At 40.7% G+C, this 15,915-nt stretch overlaps 1 protein-coding gene across 1 annotated transcript in view; it reads right to left on the reverse strand.

Moving 5' to 3' along the window:
* LOC111967671 (TANK-binding kinase 1-binding protein 1-like) overlaps positions 1-15,071 on the reverse strand; it is a 146,672-nt gene extending 131,601 nt beyond the window's left edge. The window contains exon 1 of the mRNA XM_070444840.1: positions 14,434-15,071. The gene's annotated coding sequence lies outside the window, so the exon portion shown is untranslated. The remainder of the gene's footprint in view (positions 1-14,433) is intronic.
* Between the last annotated feature and the right edge of the window lie 844 nt (positions 15,072-15,915).

Consider the following 15,915-nt stretch of genomic DNA (forward strand, 5'->3'; position numbering starts at 1 on the left):
GTGTATCTTGGCTATAAATGAAACTAAGAATTGTTTTGTAAGCACTCTCAGAGAATTCATTTATAGACACTTGGTTGTCTCCTGTGTCAGTGTTTGTCGCACCATACGGGACTGTTACGGTTTGTTCATTTCATGTAGGCTATTTTTCCCTGTTCGTGCGTTCTCGTGTTTATGTATGTTCGTCGTTCAGGTCTGTCTACTTTCGTTTTGTTATTTTGTATCATTTTGAAGTATAGTTCGTTTTCGTGTTTTTTCCCGTCTGTCTTTAATAAATTCATTATGTCTTCACAATCCGCTGCATGTTGGTTCAATCCCTGCTCCTCCTCTTCGGATTCAGATGAAGAGGAGGAGGACCACCGTTACAGTATGTTACTGTGCATTTTACAATAACTTACTGACACTTAAGTTGCCAGTATGTTACTAGCAGTTAGTTACTAGCAGTTACTGGCTATTAAGAGACTGTGAATTGTACAATAACTTATTGACAGCTGGTTGACAACTCACTAACACAAAATTCACAGCAACTTCCAGGCAACTAACTTCCATAAAGTTACTGTGAAATGCACAGTAACCTCTTAATAGTGCAGTTCTTTCATGTTACAGTGTTAAAACACTTCCACTAACGGTTTGTACAAATAAACATACACTACAATAGGCCATCATTGATTTTGGACCAATAGGCCTGGCATTTTTCCACATTCAAGGAGCTTTCCATTTTGATTGAGTTATTTTGCCTATAAACATTTAGGCCTACCTATAGATTTTCTTTTTAAACAACTCTGAATCTCTGCTCAGCCTGGCATGAGTGGCCAAAGGGATCTCTGCAAGTGTGGAGAGAATATTCTCAGCTGCTGGCCTGCTCTCCAGGCACCATCGCATGAGCATGAAACCAGAAACTGGCCAAACTCATCTTTCTAAAAATGTATTACAAACATGTATTCAAAGGCACTAATAAGTCATTTTTCGTTTAATTAATATTTAATTCTAAGTAAGTCAAAGCCTATATGCGCAAATTTTAGACTATAATGATTTAATAAAACAAAGTGTTGTTTAAATGTTGATCGCATTATGTCCCTACCTGCAAATTGTGTCGCACTCGCAAATGCTTCACAATGTATTTATTTGTAGGCTATGGCCTTGAAATAATTGAAATAATATAACCAAAATAATTCATTTTAGTTTTTTCTTAGGTTCCCTGTCTGACTCCTGACCTATTTAGAGTGTTTATATGTTGTGTCGTGGTAATTTCCTGTATTACTCAATAAAGAGAGAGAGAAAGCCAACCACACACAAGTCAGAGTTAAATTATATATTCCATCTTTAATATATATACAAGCTTCACCAAAGCCCTTTAATGACTCTCAGATCAATTCAGTGTCTATAAATGAATTCTCTGAGAGTGCTTACAAAACAATTCTTAGTTTCATTTATAGCCAAGATACACCCCTCTCAACTTACAAAGAATGCTTTACCCGAAAGAGGAGTATCCTATCGCTAGACAGCATCAGCTATAAATCATCGTTCAGTTTGATCTCCCAAGACAAGGTTTAAATCTCATGCTTGGTACTTCACTGTCTACCAACCATTACCTCATCCAATGGCATATATCAATTGTCATTTCTAGATATTCCCAAACCTGGACAAACTCAAAATCAGACAGTGAGCCCCTTAGGTCAAATACTAGGTCAAGATAAGGGCAACCTCAGAGGGGACATACAATGGTTCCAAACACGGCCAMACTCCTYCCCCCTATGAGAAAAGTAGGGAGTGACTGGCGTACAGACATTGTATGAGATAACTAACTGGTTCCTCAATTAATAACTCCATCCCTTCACATGGTTTAGGAATAGTTACAAACAACGTTCCCATAAGAAACCAAYGTTCCACTCTGTCCTCCTCCCCTTCTGATATTCTACTTAGYACCACATGGTTTAACAGATACATTGACWTATGAAGACAAGCCTGACCTCTCCCCTCTCTGGCCCCAAGTTACYAATCCCTAGCTCAGAAGATTCTAATGACAAGTATCTCACAAGCATATGATGAAAATAACATCTTATCTATCTATGTTACTTAGCTAAATCTGATTCTGCCACGACAGTTGTTTAAAATAACATGTAGCCTATTTGAAATTGTGTGCTTCTTACATTCATCTCATATTTATTCAAATATTTTACAATGCTTCAAAACCAAATGGTAGGTAGGTCCAGGTCGTCACAAAAATGGATGGGTGTTGGTTGTGATTTTAATGAATGGAGCGAATTTGGAGCGGATTTTTTTTTTTTTTTAGATCGGTGTGGAAGAACTTAACTGGCCTGCACAGAGCCCTGACCTCAACCCCATCGAACACCTTTGGGATGAATTAGAATGCCAACAACACACACAAATCTAAAAAGTTAAAGAATGGAATTAAAAATATAGAAGTATTAGGACGAACAATGTTGGAATTCATAGTATAAATACACTACCGGTCAAAAGTTTTAGAACACCTACTCAATCAAGGGTTTTTCTTTATTTGTACTATTTTCTAATAATATGGAAGACATCAAAACTATTAAATAACACATGGAATCATGTAGTAACCAAAAAAGTGTTAAACAAATTCTTCAAATAGCCACGCTTTGCCTTGATGACAGCTTTGCACACTCTTGGCATTCTATCAACCAGCTTTATGTGGTAGTTACCTGGAATGCATTTCATTAACCTTTCTGGCGCAGGCGTTCCGCTAGCGACCCACCTCGACAAAATCCAGTGAAATTGCAGAGCGCGAAATTCTAATTACAGAAGTAGAAATATTTAACATTCATGAAAGTGTCATACATCAAAATAAAGCTTAACTTCTTGTTAATCCAGCCGCTGTGTCAGATTTCAAAAAGGCATTACGGCGAAAGCACACCATGCGATTATCTGAGGACAGCGCCCCGCATACAAGAGCATGAAAAACATTTTTCAACCAGGCAGGTGCGCCACGAAAGTCAGAAATAGCGATATAATAAATGCTTACCTTTGAAGATCTTCTTCTGTTGGCACTCCAAAAGGTCCCAGCTACATCACAAATGGTCATTTTGTTCGATAAAATCCTTCTTTATATCCCCAAAAACTCAGTTTAGCTGGCACGCTTCATTCAATAATCCACCGGTTTCCCTCCTTCAAAATGCATACAAAATGAATCCCAAACGTTACCAATAAACTTCTCCAAACAAGCCAAACAACATTTATAATCAAACCTTTGGTACCCTAATACGTAAATAAATTATACAATTTAAGACGGAGAATCGCTATTGTCTTTACCGGAGATGAGCAACAAAGAACGCGCTCTCATCCTTGCGCATGTGTCACGCCCTGACCATAGTTTGCTTTGTATGTTTTATGTTTTGGTTGGTCAGGGTGTGATCTGTGTGGGCATTCTATGTTGTATGTCTGGTTTGTATATTTCTATGTGTTTGGCCTGATATGGTTCTCAATCAGAGACAGGTGTTTTGCGTTGTCTCTGATTGGGAACCATATTTAGGTAGCCTGTTTTGTATTGTGGGTTGTGGGTTATTGTCTATGTTATGTTGCATGTTAGCACAGTGTTTATTATAGCGTTCACGTTCGTCTTATTCGTTTTGTTGTTTTTTGTTTAAGTGTTCTTCATTAAATATAGAAGAATGTATTCAAACCACGCTGCGCTTTGGTCTGCTTCTTACGACGATCGTGACAGCATGAAAACACTACAGCCAAAATGGGAGCCACTTAGGAAATACTACAAATTCTAGCTAATTTTTCCAAAAACAAGCCTTAAACTCTTTTTAAAGACTGTTGACATCTAGTGGAAGCCCTAGGAACTGCAATCTGAGAGGATTTTGCCTCATAATAAACATGACAGCCATTGGAAACAGTGGTAGGCTGAACTTTTTTATTTTTGGATGGTTTGTCCTCGCGGTTTCGCCTGCCATATCTGTTCTGTTATACTCACAGACATTATTCGAACAGAAACGTCAGAGTGTTTTCTATCCAAATCGACCAATTATATGCATATCCTAGCTTCGGGGCCTGAGTAACAGGCAGTTTACTTTGGGCATGCTTTTCCCTAGCACAAAGGGGTTTTAATACGTTTGAGCCAATCAGTTATGTTGTGACAAGGTAGGGGGGTATACAGAAGATATTTGGTAAAAGACCAAGTCCATATTATGGCAAGAACAGCTTAAAGAAGCGAAGAGAAACAGTCCATCTTTACTTTTAGACAAGAAGGTCTGTCAATACAGAAAATTTCAAAAACTTTGTAAGTTTCTTCAAGTGCAGTTGCAAAAACCACCAAGCGCTATGATGAAACTGGCTCTTATGAGGACAGCCACAGGAATGGAAGACACAGAGTTACCTCTGCTGCAGAAGATACGTTCATTAGAGTTACCAGCCTCAGAAATTGCAGCCCAAATAAATTCTTCACAGAGTTTACGTAACAGACACATCTCAACATCAACTGTTCAATGGAGACTGTGTGAATCAGACCTTCATGGTCGAATTGCTGCAAAGAAACCACTACTAAAGGACACCAATAATAATAAGAGACTTGCTTGGGCCAAGAAACATGAGCAATGGACATTAGACCGGTGGAAATTTGTCCTTTGGTCTGGAGTGCAAATTGGAGATTATTGGTCCCAACCACCGCATCTTTGTGAGATATGGTGTGGGTGAACGGCTGATCTCCGCATGTGTGGTTCCCACCGTAAAGCATGAAGGAGAAGAAGGTGTGATGGTGCTTTGCTGGTGACACTTTCTGTGATTTATTTAGAATTCATGGCACACTTAAACAGCATGGCTACCACAACATTCTACAGTGATACGCCATCCCATCTGGTTTGGACTTAGTGGGACTAGCATTTGTTTTTCAACAGAACAATGACCCAACATACCTCCAGGTTGTGTAACGGCTATTTGACAAAGAAGGAGAGTGATGAAGTGCTACATCAGAAGATCTGGCCTCAACAATCCTCCGACATCAACCAAATTGAGATGGTTTGAGATGAGTCGGACTGCCGAGTGAAGGAAAAGTAGCCAACAAGTGCTCAGCATATATGGGAACTCCTTCAAGACTGTTGGAAAAGCATTCAGTGCCAGTGAAGCTGGTTGAGAGAATGACAAGAGTGTGCAAGCTGTCAAGAGTGGCTATTTGAAGAATATCAAATATAAAATATATTTGGATTTGTTTAACACTTTTTTGGTTACTACATGATTCCATATATGTTATTTCATAGTCTTGATGTCTTCACTATTATTCCACAATGTAGAAAATAGCAAAAATAAAGAAAAACCCTTGAATGAGTAGGTGTTCTAAAACTTTTGACCGGTAGTGTATATTTGTATATGATGGAATGTATAGACATTATGGACAGTATATGGACAAAATATGTTGTATATCTGTAGAATTTGTACGATATAATAGTATATGTACAGCAAAAGTTAAGTAGGATAGGCAGACTAGAATTCAGTATATACAGTGCCTTCGGAAAGTATTCAGACCCCTCGACTTTTTCCACATTTTGTTACGTTACAAGCCTTATTCTAAAATGGATTACAAAATTATAACTCACAGCAATCTACAAACAAATTTTTGCAAATAAAAAAAACAAAAAAAACAACTGAAATACCTTATTTACGTAAGTATTCAGACCCTTTGCTATGAGACTCAAAATTGAGCTCAGATGCATCCTGTTTCTATTGATCATCGTTGAGATGTTTCTACAACTTGATTGGAGTCCACCTGTGGTAAATTCAATTGATTGGACATGATTTGGAAAGGCACAAACCTGTCAGGCACAAAAACCAAGCCATGGGGTTGAAGGAATTGTCTGTAGAGCTCCGAGACAGGATTGTGTCGAAGCACATATCTGCGGAATGGTACCAAACAATTTCTGCAGCATTGAAGATCACCAATAACACAGTGGCCTCCATCATTCTTAAATGGAAGACGTTTCAAACCACCAAAACTCTTGCTAGAGCTGGCCACCCGGCCAAACTGAGCAATCAGGGGAGAAGAGCCTTGGTCAGGGAGGTGACCAAGAACTCGATGGTCACTCTGACAGAGCTCTACAGTTCTTCTGTGGAGATGGGAGAGCCTTCCAGAAGGACAACCACCTCTGCAGCACTCCACCAATCAGGCCATTATTATCATCATATTTCTCAGCATGCTCTACTGCAGTTTGATTTTGTATAATTATTTGTTTCAATATCTGTGTTTTTGCATGCATGCGTACATGTACATACATTGAGAAAGTATTTGTACTTGAGAAAGTATTTATACCTCATTCCACATTGTTGTGTTACAGACTGTATTCCAAAATTCTAAATAGTTTTTTCCTCTCCCATCTACACACAAATCCCCATAATGGTAAAGTGAAAATTTGTAAAAAATGAAATACAGAAATATCTCATTCACATAAGTATTCATACCCCTGAGTCAATACTTTATAGACACACTTTACAGCTGTGAGTCTTTCTTGGTATGTCTCTAAGAGCTTTCCACACCTGGAAACATTTGCACATTACTATTTTCAATATTCTTCAAACTCTGTCAATTCGGTTGTTGATCATTGCTAGACAACCAGGTCAGGTCTTCAAGTAGATTTAAGTAAAAACTGTAACTCTGCAACTCCAGTGCAGATTTGGCCTTGTGTTTTAGGTTATTGTCCTGCTGAAAGGTGAATTCATCTCCCAATGTCTGGTGGAAGGCAGAATGAATCTAGGACTTAGCCTGTGCTTAGATCCATTATGTTTCTTTTTTTATCCTGAAAAACTCCCCAGTCCTCTTGGCGCACAGATCCCTTTAGCGGGATCATTTTCGTAAACATCCGCTGAATTGCAGAGCGCCAAATTCAAAAGAAATTACAAAAAATATTTAATTTCTTGAAATCACAAGTGCAATATACCAAAACACAGCTTAGCTTGTTGTTAATCCACCTGTCGTGTCATATTTTGAAAATATGCTTAACAGCGAAAGCAATCCAAGCGTTTGTGTGAGTTTATCAATAACTAGACAAAACATTACAAACAGCTAGCAGCAATGTAGATTGGTTACGAAAGTCAGAAAATAAATAAAAATAATCGCTTACCTTTGATGATCTTCGGATGTTTGCACTCACGAGACTCCCAGTTACACAATAAATGTTCCTTTTGTTCGATAAAGATTATTTTTATATCCGAAAACCTCCATTTGGTTGGCGCGTTATGTTCAGAAATCCACAGGCTCGAGCGGTCATGAAGGGCAGATGAAAAATCCAAATAGTATCCGTAAAGTTCGTAGAAACATGTCAAATGTTTTTTATAATCAATCCTCAGGTTGTTTGGTTACCTTGCAACTGAGTTATGAAGGACACCTGTATCTTTGTAGTGACTGGGTGCTTTGATACACCATCCAAAGTGTAATTCATAACTTCACAATGCTCAAATAGATATTCAATGTCTGTTTTTTTATATTTTTACCTGTCTACCAATAGGTGCCCTTTTTTGTGAGGCATTGTAAAACCTCCCTGGTCTTTATGGTTGAATCTGTTCTTTGAAATTCACTGCTCGACTGAGGCACCTTACAGATAATTGTATGTGTGGGGTACAGAAATGAGGTAGTCATTCAATAATCATGTTAAACACTTATTGCACACAGTGAGTCCATGAAACGTATTTCGTGACTTGTTAAGCAAATGTTTACTCCTGAACTTATAGGCTTGCAATTACAAAGAGGTTGAATACTTATTGACTCAAGACATTTCAACTTTTCATTTTTAATTCATTTGTAAAAAATAAAATTAAAAAGCCAGTGACAAAAAAAATCTCGATTGAATCCATGTAACACAAAATATTTAGGAAAAAGTCAAGGGGTGTGAATACTTTCTGAAGGCACTTAATTCATTTATCTTATGTTACACAAAAATAAATTATGTAAATGTTTCTAAAGTAATCCAATCTGTTATTTGGACTTATTGCACTCGTTACTGAAATGGTTGTTCCAGTTTAGATGGTTTACTCATCTTACTCATCTTTCTAACCCTGGCAGTCATTCTGAATGCAGATTGTGGGTGAATAACATTTCCAATTGTTGGATATCCCCACTCAGGCTGGATTCCAATAGACATCACTTTGCAAGCCAGCATAATGTTACTTCAAATCAAATCACTTGATGCTGGTTTTGCGGGTGACCAACAATTCTGGTACGCTTGTGACCAGTCTCCAAAACACAGCGAAGGCTGGTCACCAGCAAAAACACAATGATGGCTGGTCGTTAGTGAAAACACAATGAAGGCTCTCCCCCTAGTGAAAACACAACAAAGCCTGGTCAACAGCGAAACACAACAAAGGCTGGTCACCAGTCGAAAACACAGCAAAGACTGGTCACCAGCGAAAACACAACAAAGGCTGGTCACCAGCGAAAAGACAACAGTCTATGCCCGTCTACGCTGTTTTTTTCAGCACGGGGTGATCCTAAATTGACAGCATGCTCTTGGGGAAACAAATTGGCTGGACATTGGCAGATATTTGTTACACTCATATCAAGCAAAGCATTGTGAAAGCTTTGCAATAGAAACAGGATACCTCGAGCTAACGTCTATGTGTTGCAGTGAAAAGCACAGAGGCACAAACACCCATGGCATGAAGTGTGCTAGTTGGTTGGGAATTATTGTGCTCTTGGCAAACAACATTCGGCTGGACACCGACTGGTATTTTATTGTGCTCATATTAAGTCAAGCACCCAGCAACACTGTTGTGTAATCATCCAACAAACACTATTATCGGTCACACTTCAAAAGGCGTCATTGCGTTTCAATTTCCCCCAGTGGCTATGCCTGAGGATCTCTTACGGTTAACTGGATTCTGGGGCCCTTCTTAATGGTTAATGACTAACAGTTAGTAAGAGAAACAGAGCATCCACGGTCTCTGGTAGTTGGTAAAGCTCTGTGGAGGAGCTAGCAACGACAATGACCCTCGTTTACCCAATATTCATCGGACAGCAACTGAATGAGAGAGAATGTTCCTCCTTCCCGCACAACTCGACAGAAGTTATAAACCGTTGATACTGGGTCACCTCGGGTTGAAGTTGGAAACACGGAGAAGAAAGTGTCCAAGCACCTTTACAGATTTGCTAGGTGTGTTGTTATGCAGTACTTTTGAAGGAAGAAGGAATGGGAAGAGATCAGTGTCACAACTGCAGGCTCTCTCTCTCTCTCTCTCTCTCTCTCTCTCTCTCTCTCTCTCTCTCTCTCTCTCTCGTCTCTCTCTCTCCTCTCTCTCCCTCTCTCTCTCTCTCTCTCTCTCTCTCTCTCTCTCTTCTCATTCTCTCCTCTTTTCTCTTCTCTCTCTCTCTCTCTCTCTTCTCTCGTCTCTCTCTCTCTCTCCTTCTCTCTCTTCTCTCTCTCTCTCTCTCCTTCTCTCTCTCTCTCTCTCTGTCTCTCTCTCTTCTCTCTCTCTCTCTCTCTCTCTCTCTCTCTCTTCTCTCTCTCTCTCTCTCTCCTCTTTCTCTCTTCGAAACCTCTCTCCGGCCGCATTCGAAATAGTGTCGTCCGTCGCCTCCTCTCCGTGCTCCTCTCTGCTTGCCTGGCTGCTGTATTCACCTCCGTATCCATCGTTATATCTTCCTCTCCTGCTCTCACTCTCCCCCCATCTCCCAACTGTCTTGTCTCTGGCGACATCAGGTCTCCCTTCTACTCGCTTCCTCTTCTCTGTATCTCCGCTCGCCCTCTCTCTCCTCGTCTTTCTCTCTGCCTTCTCTCTCCTCTCCTCTGACTCCTCTCTTCTCCCTTCTCCTCCTCTTCTCACTGCTCTCTCTCTCTCATCCTCTCTCTCTCTCACCCCTTGCGACCCTTAAAAGCAGCCCATTAATATTATATCATGTAGCAGAGTTCCTGCTCTCCCTCCTCCCTCATCATCAGCTACATTTGACAGAGTGTGAGTGGCTTACATAAATGTACAGCAACATCATTGTTGAATGGGCGAGGCAGAAATGAGTAAGAGATATGTTGGAGAGACATGGAATTCATTTTATATACATGGTCAGGCTGTGCTGTGAGTCACATAAGTGCCGTTTCTTAGTTGGTAGTCAGCTGTGCTTATGAAGGCATTACACATGTACAGTTAAGCAGAGAGCTCAGAGGTAGAGCAAATTCAGGTCTCGGGTGATGAGGCCATGGAGTGAGATGAATGGCCTCAATATGCTAGTGTGCTAGGCAGTCTTGCAGGTATTGGGTGTATTAAAGACACATTACTCAGATCTACTCTATGGTGGTAGGCTTTGCAGCGGTTGATCTCATCTCACTGCAATATGGGTTTAGGGCAGTGTTAGGCAGCCAAGAGGTGACACCTCTAATAGTCAAAGTTTTGATTGAAAAGATGAAATAAAAGCCAGCACCTACTGTACACCAAGCATATGCTGGTAAGACTGCCTCCTCCTGGTATTGGGTGTTCCAATTCGAAAGTATTGATTGAAAACTAGTTGCTAGATTGTTAGAATCAGGTGTGTTACTGATTGACTCTAACAAAAGTCTGCACCCACTGGCCCTCATAGATTGCGAGTTGACTCGGATGACAGGGAAACGAAGCTGCAATTTCCAGACCAATTAGATTCCAGTTAAGCTAGAAATGCGAAGTTTAACGACGAGTCATGCTTAAACTGCATCATTCAATGTGTTACTCACCCTCAGCGGGCTACCTTTCAGAGAAAAACACTCTTCAATTCTGCACTCCAGCTGTATGGTGCCAAATTGCTCACTCTCTTTAATCTATGTGCGTCAGCCCTTTGTTACCACTGGAGAGTAAGGACACTTGGTGAAGGTCACACTGCACACTGTAGCGCAAACAGTCTTAATTAATCGACTGAAGCAATCAGTTGCTTGATTGGTAAGGCCTCTGATTATGGGGGATCCATTAAAAGCCAGACAGGACTTTGGCCAGAAACTGGAGAGATTTGTGTACTATGGGACCTCTGTTGGGCAACATGGGTCTGGACCAGCAAATGGCCACATCACTTTCACACATGATGAGGTAACTGGTAAATACATGTCCCCATGGTTGTTTGGAGGTATATCTTTCTCACCAAGGCTCCCTATGGATTCCTTGTTGGTTTTCCGCTTTAGAGTATGATTGTGCTTTGTTTCCCTTAAAGGAAGCAATTAATCCTCAAAATAGACATACTAACAGGTACATCATCTCCACAGTATGCATCATTCATGATACACCAATAGTGACAACCCTAATACAGTTCTGCACTCATAATTACAGCTCAAACACAACACTTTACATAAGACATCAGAAACAAGCCGAGATGCTCCCACAATCCAATTTAAGGGTGAGAAAAGCAAAACATGGTTAGCTGAGAAAACAAAGCGAAACACAACAACAGCCCCGTGAGAGTCTACAGTGTTACAGTGGCAAGAGAAAGTATGTGAACCCTTTGGAATTACCTGGATTTCTGCATAAATGTGTCATTTGATCTGATCTTTATCTAAGTCGCAACAATAGACAAACATAGCGTGCTCAAACTAATAACACACAAATTATTGTATTTTTCTTGTCGATATTGAATACATCATTTAAACATTCACAGTGTAGGTTGGAAAAACTATGTGAACTCCTTGACATTCATAAAGCTGGAAAGGGTTACAAAAGTATCTCTAAAAGCCTTGATGTTCATCAATCCACGGTAAGACAAAATGTCTATAAATGGGAACAGTTCAGCACTGTTGCTACTCTCCCTAGGAATGGCGGTCCTGCAAAGATTACTGCAAGAGCACAGCGCAGAATGCTCAATGATGTTAAGAAGAATCCTAGAGTGTCAGCYAAAGACTTACAGAAATCTCTGGAACATGCTAACATCTCTGTTGACGAGTCTACGATACGTAACAACACTAAACAAGAATGGTGTTCATGGGAGGAAACCACGAAAGAAGCCACTGCTGTCCAAAAAAACATTGCTGACCGTCTGAAGTTTGCAAAAGTGCCCATGGATGTTCCACAGTGCTTCTGGCAAAATACTCTGTGGACAGATGAAACTACAGTTGTTTGGAAGGAACACACAACACTATGTGTGGAGAAAAAAAGGCTCCGCACACCAACATTAAAACCTCATCCCAACTGTAAAGTATGGTGGAGGGAGCATCATGGTTTGGGGCTGATTTGCTGCCTCAGGGCCTGGACAGCTTGCTATCATCAAGTTTATCAAGACATTTTGCAGGAGAATGTAAGGCTATCTGTCTGCCAATTGAAGCTCAACAGAAGTTGGGTGATGCAACAGGACAATGACTCAAAACACAGAAGTAAATCAACAACAGAATGGCTTCAACAGAAGAAAATATGCCTTCTGGAGTGGCCCAGTAAGAGTCCTGACCTCAACCCAATTGAGACGCTGTGGCATGACCTCAAGAGAGCAGTTCACACCAGACATCCCAAGAATATTGCTGAACTGAAACAGTTTTGTAAAGAGGAATGGTCCAAAATTCCTGACTGTTGTGCAGGTCTGATCCACAACTACAGAAAATGTTTGGTTGAGGTTAATGCTGCCCAAGGAGGGTCAACCAGTTATTAAATCCAAGGATTCACATACTTTTCCCACCCTGCACTGTGAATGTTTACACGGTGTGTTCAATAAAGACATGTTATTAGTTTATGCAGACTGTGTTGGTCTATTGTTGTGACCTAGATGAAGATCAGATCAAATGTTATGACCAATTTATGCAGAAATCCAGGTATTTGCAAAGGGTTCACATACTTTTTCTTGCCACTGTATGTGATTGGCGATTAGCAGGTAGGCTAACACACACAGTGATTCAGTCACTTAAATGAGCCCCTGCACACAGACAGACAGGCCCTGGCGGGACCAGCGGAGAGCCGCGCTGCAAATTAAGTGCACAGTAATCAAGTTAGGCTCTGGCCCAGAACACCATTGACAACACAAGGGCCTGCAGGGAAACAGGCTAGGTGGTGGTGGTTGGAGTGGTGGGGGTCATTCTACAGTACCACCTCCCTCCTCTCAGTGCCATGGGTTATCAGATTCGTATTAACAGGCTAATTGAATGAGCGTTTAATCGTTCACTGTTGAGCCACTGACTGCATGGACTAAGTATTATTGACATAGTGAATTGCGAGGCCAGTTTAAAAGCATGAGATGCATGCCGTTCAGCTAGTAAGCTTGGATCAAAGATGTATTTTTCCATCTCTCTGATGGAGATCTGGGGGAGATCTTAAACAACTCTCCACCAGGGTAGAAGATCAGTTAGATAGAGACATAATTTAAGTAAAATGCCTTTGGCTTTGACAGACATATTTTTGATATTTCTGAAATGTGTGAATTAGGCAAATGTTTCCATCACAGCACTGTATTCTTTGCCTACTTAAATTCTGCTTTTAAAGCACATATTCTGTAAGTCTGGCAGGAAGTCTGTCATTCCCATTTGCTATAAATGACTACTAATTCATAAGGACCCTGGCTGTCAGAGAACCCCAAACCACAACCTAAAACACAATCAATCTACAGTTGAGATAAACTCCACAAACCTTTTCTCTCTCTTCTGAAACCAAAAGTCCTATTTAAACTCGTCAATTCATGTAAAACGATAACGAAGTATTTCAGAACCACGGTGCTGTCCTCTTCATTGCAACTGTAGAGACACTGCAGCCCACTCTCCAGTCCACCCCACAACAGTCTACTGGACAATAAGTCCTTTATCCTCTCAAGGCAACCTCTGATTCCCCTAAATCTCTAGTGCCTACAGTAGTTTAATTGAATTTGTTATCAAGCTAGGCACTTCATACAGGCTTCCTCAATGACTGACACCAGAAAGACCCAAACATCATGCATCGTCCCTGTAAGAGACTGCAATTGTATTTCATCTTTAGATAAACGGTACAGTATATGCCAGTATTACATGCACTATTGGGACTTAAGGCCTATCCATGATTAAAAATGCCTTTGGCTCACCTCAGAATGAACGACCGTATCTATCCAAGTACACCTTGTGTCATGTCACATTCCTCTTTAAGTTCCAGATTTTGCTTCCGTGGTTTTCCATTCGACTAATTTCATTCCAAGATCACACGGTCTGTTGTTAGTTGCACGTCATTGTGTTATGGTTGTTCTACAGCCTACCAAACACTTCTGACAAAACTGGAGAACGAAAGTCGATCTACATCAAGATCCAACAGACGCCCCCATGCCTATACTGCTACCCACATAGCCTAAAGGTGCCTTCCTTTCAACAGTGTACAAATGATCACTAAAACACTATCTTCATGTATTTATTGGTATAGAATTGTAATTAGTCTAGCCACCTAAATGAGTGGTCTACGGTTAAATAAACCTGCACGGTTTTGACAATTGAATTGCAAGCTATACCTTTTAGTTCATGTAATCTAAATTTGCCCAGAGCAAATGATTTGATCATCCATTCAAAATATTGTATGAGCATCCCTCACCTACGTGGCGCTTGAAGTTGGGCGATTTCTGTGGCCAGGATCAGACGATAACTCCATCCATTTGAGGTGCGGATGATGCTGTCAAAGCACGCGCGTCTCCTTTAAGATGCATCAGCTTTGTTCAAGAACACTGCTAATTTATGGTGTGTTCATTAGCAGCTGACGATTAATCAATATTTCACCCATGTGTTACGAAGTCTACTAACAAAAACATGCATGGGAAATATTGTGCTTTTTTTCTGTGCAATCTGTAGGATCACGCGTATACACGGAGCGCGCTGCTTCTTTCACATTCCCAACCTTGTCTGCCTATGTGTCTCCATGCACTCACATCAGAGGCTATGGAATACTCTAGTATCACTGTATGATACATCTAATCTACTGATAATACATGGTAATAAAAAAGGCGACCCCATCCTCACACGCTCCCTTTGATCGATCTAGAGATGCCATTGCTCAAGAGGGGCAGTACACCCAAAAAAGCGCAAGGTTGCGGCGAGTCCCAATGTCCGTTGATAGTAGCCAGTGTTCTTCTGTTCTCTCCTTCCACAGTTCTGTAACTGCTGCTATAACTGGAGATCAAACACTTTGTTCTCGATTGGGGTGGATTCTTGTCGCGGCAATAGGAGCTTCATATGGCTCCAACACGCAGCAGCAGCACATGTAGTCCAGCGCATAAGAACCAAATATGCTGAGATCGTTCGACTTTATGATACAAGTATCAAACTTGGTACACTAATACTAGATACCTTAAGGAACATTCTACAGATTGTAACCTTTATTTAACTAGGCAAGTCAGTTAAGAACAATATCTTATTTACAATGACGGCCTACCCCGGGCAAACCCGGACGACGCTGGGCCATTTGTGTGCCGCCCTATGGGACTCCCAATCATGGCCGGATGTGATACAGCCTGGAATCGAACCAGGGATAGGGACGCTTCTTGCCCTGAGAGGCAGTGTCTTAGACTGCTGTGCAACTCGGTATTGGAGGCAGTCTCGGATTTCCTGTTAGAAGAAAATAAGGTAAAATCATTCCAAACAATATCAAAATGATATCTACCAAATAAATAAACCCCCCAGTTAATATAGACAATAATCCTGATCATCAAATACTCTTAAGACCTTCATGGGGGTCATATTGAGGTCATTTTGACATAGTCCAGCAGCTACGGGAGAAAATTGTGGACTTTGTGATAGAGCCACAACATTTCACACACAACTGGGGCATGTCTAAAGAAGCATTTTTGGCTATAGAGCCATCACAGATTTAGTCTGTTACCCCCCTGGCAGCCATTTCCAATATAGCTGCCAACCAGCTGCATGGGGCAATATTGAACTATATTCACTTGGCCATATCTCCATAATTAATTGGTACATACAGCCCAATTATGACATTTATTTAAGTCAATGTGTGTAGGCATAAGATGATGCGTTGAATTTGGAAGATATGCTTTATTCATATAAAAGTATATTATTCAAC

This window comes from Salvelinus sp. IW2-2015, linkage group LG8 (genome assembly GCF_002910315.2).
Source record: "Salvelinus sp. IW2-2015 linkage group LG8, ASM291031v2, whole genome shotgun sequence".
Classification (NCBI taxonomy): Eukaryota; Metazoa; Chordata; class Actinopteri; order Salmoniformes; family Salmonidae; genus Salvelinus; species Salvelinus sp. IW2-2015.